The 2,500-nt window shown below is 36.7% G+C and overlaps 1 protein-coding gene across 1 annotated transcript in view; it reads right to left on the bottom strand.

Moving 5' to 3' along the window:
- LOC135116093 (katanin p80 WD40 repeat-containing subunit B1-like) overlaps nucleotides 1–1,528 on the bottom strand; it is an 80,891-nt gene extending 79,363 nt beyond the window's left edge. The window contains 1 exon segment of the mRNA XM_064033303.1: nucleotides 1,431–1,528. The gene's annotated coding sequence lies outside the window, so the exon portion shown is untranslated.
- Between the last annotated feature and the right edge of the window lie 972 nt (nucleotides 1,529–2,500).

A 2,500-nucleotide genomic window follows, 5' to 3' on the forward strand; every position in this document is an offset into this window, starting at 1 on the left:
CACACACACACACACACACACACACACACACACACACACACACACACACAGACATCTTGACTCAACATCCAATAAATACGATGAATAAATACAGGAATAAAGAAGAGAAAGATAATGAAAATTTTAACGAAAAAAAAAACTGAAAAGAACAGGAGAGAGAGAGAGAGAGAGAGAGAGAGAGAGAGAGAGAGAGAGAGAGAGAGAGAGAGAGAGAGAGAGAGAGAGAGAGAGAGAGAGTTGAGTGCACGTGTATTATATTAAACCCCTCCCAGTGCAATCACCATCACCACCACCATTACTACCATCACCACCACCACCACCATCACCACCACCACCACCACCACCATTTTTCACTATTCCTTCCTCACTCGTCACAAAATATGAAGCTACATGATTAACTTTCGATTTCTTTCTTTTCTTTCTTTCTTTATTTATTTATTCGTTGAAAGCGTGACTTTTTAATGGGTAACTTATTATTTTTTTTATTTCCCGCCTTTTTTTTTTTGGGGGGGAATATTTACGTTGTTTTGTTGTTTTGTATTTTTTTGTATTTCTTCGATAAATGTGGTAAGTTAATCAGTTAATTAGTATGAAGGCTTAGTTTTCATTTTTTTTTCTTTCTTTCTTTCGTCACAAGTAATATCTCAAGTTTCCTTATATAATAATAAGTAAGGTTTTCCTCTTTATTTTTTATTACTTTTTATTATTTTTTATAGTCTTCATATAGAGTCAAAAAGCCAATAAATAAAGTTTCATATAATTTTTCTTTCGTCACAACTAATATCAAGTTTCCTTATATAATACTAATTAAGCTTTTCCTCTCTACTTTTTTTTATTATTATTTTTATAGTCTTCATATAGAGTCAAAAAGCCAATAAAGTTTCATATAATTTTCCAACCCTCCTTACGTAATCAATTATTTTATTACTAATTTGCTTTGCTCTTGTACACGTCCTGAATCGAGAAAGTTTCATAAAGTTTCAAATCGCTTCTCAACTTCCCTTACGTAATATTAATCACTTTTTTTTCTTTAAATTATAAGATATTTTGTCATAGTTTCTTCATATCAAGTAAAAAAAAAAAAAAAAAAAAACGAGTTTCATATATTTCCGAGTTTTCTTACGTAATATTCATTTTTTTTTCTTAAAATTTAGATGTTCCTTTATTTTCTTTATATGAAGCAAAAAAAAAAACTTATACATAATTTCAAACCATTTATAACTTCCTAACACCCCCCCCCCAAAAAAAAATTTATTATACATATATATAATTATGTAATTTCCATCTATAATCCTTTCCAGTTTAGCGACACCTTGTATAAATTTTCCTCTTATTAACCAGAACAACATTTTCCATCGCAACTTATTATCATCCGAGCACAACTTTCCATCACGTCATGTTCCTCCATTAGCGAGCAGGAAGTCACTCACAAATCACAACTACTGCGGCGGATGGGGGAGCGAGAGACGGGGCGCAACACTACTCCCTCCCGCGCGTCTGGATACACACTGAGCACCGGATTCAAAACAAAGGCCACTGCCACCAGAGTTACCACGCCCGGATAAAACAAAATAAGGTACAAAACAACCTCAAAAAACACCTTGGGAGACGCACCATGCAACACTCCAGCACGTGGGAGATAAAAGGAACACCACACTTAAGTTTCACTCAAAAAAGCAACTGAAAATGTGAGATAAGGAGATTACACAACCGTCAAAGATAAGATAAAGAAACTCGCTATATCTGGCAACGATTCAGAGTCCTTCCCACGATGCTACGGCGCGTCCTTGCAGTACTGGACCTTATGCTGAGTTCCTTAAGGGTGAGATTTGAATGCAGGGTGAGGCAATGCGGCGGCGGGACGGACAGTGGCGGGGAGTGAGCAAGTTAGTTTACCTTTCAGCGCGCCGCCTTAGAAAGACTGAGGGGCGATTATGCCAAGCGATGGGCAGTGATGGGAGTGATGGGACGAAAGGATGGGGATTCTGGGAAGTTTAGGGGCTTGATTCACTATTGGATACAAGTTTAAGGGGAACTTAAAGGTGAAAATTAGGATTTTAAAGAGATTTTTGGGATTTTAAAGCGATGGGCGGTGATGGGTGGGCTAATGGGGGTGATGGGACTAAGGGCTCTGGATTTTAAGAAGTTTAGGGGCTTGAAACGCTAAGATTCACGTTTTGGGGAAGTTTAGAAGTGAAAGTTAGGGTTTAAAGAACTTTTTTTTCGGATTTAAAGTGATGGGCGGTGACGGGCGGTGATGGGCGGTGATGGAGGGTGATGGGACTAAAGCTATGAATTTTGGGAAGTTTAGGACTTGATTCGCTATATGGTTTAAGGTTTTATGTAGGGTTTAATTGGTTATAATTAAAGCTTTAATGGCTTTTAAGGTTAAAGGGTTAAAAAAATCGATGCTTGGATCAGAAAATGCGGAAATATTGTAAATTTAAGTTAATTTACGGTTGTATTTCGGTTTGGGGCTAGAAGGATTAACTTAAATATC

Source organism: Scylla paramamosain, chromosome 30 (assembly GCF_035594125.1).
Source record: "Scylla paramamosain isolate STU-SP2022 chromosome 30, ASM3559412v1, whole genome shotgun sequence".
NCBI lineage: Eukaryota > Metazoa > Arthropoda > Malacostraca > Decapoda > Portunidae > Scylla > Scylla paramamosain.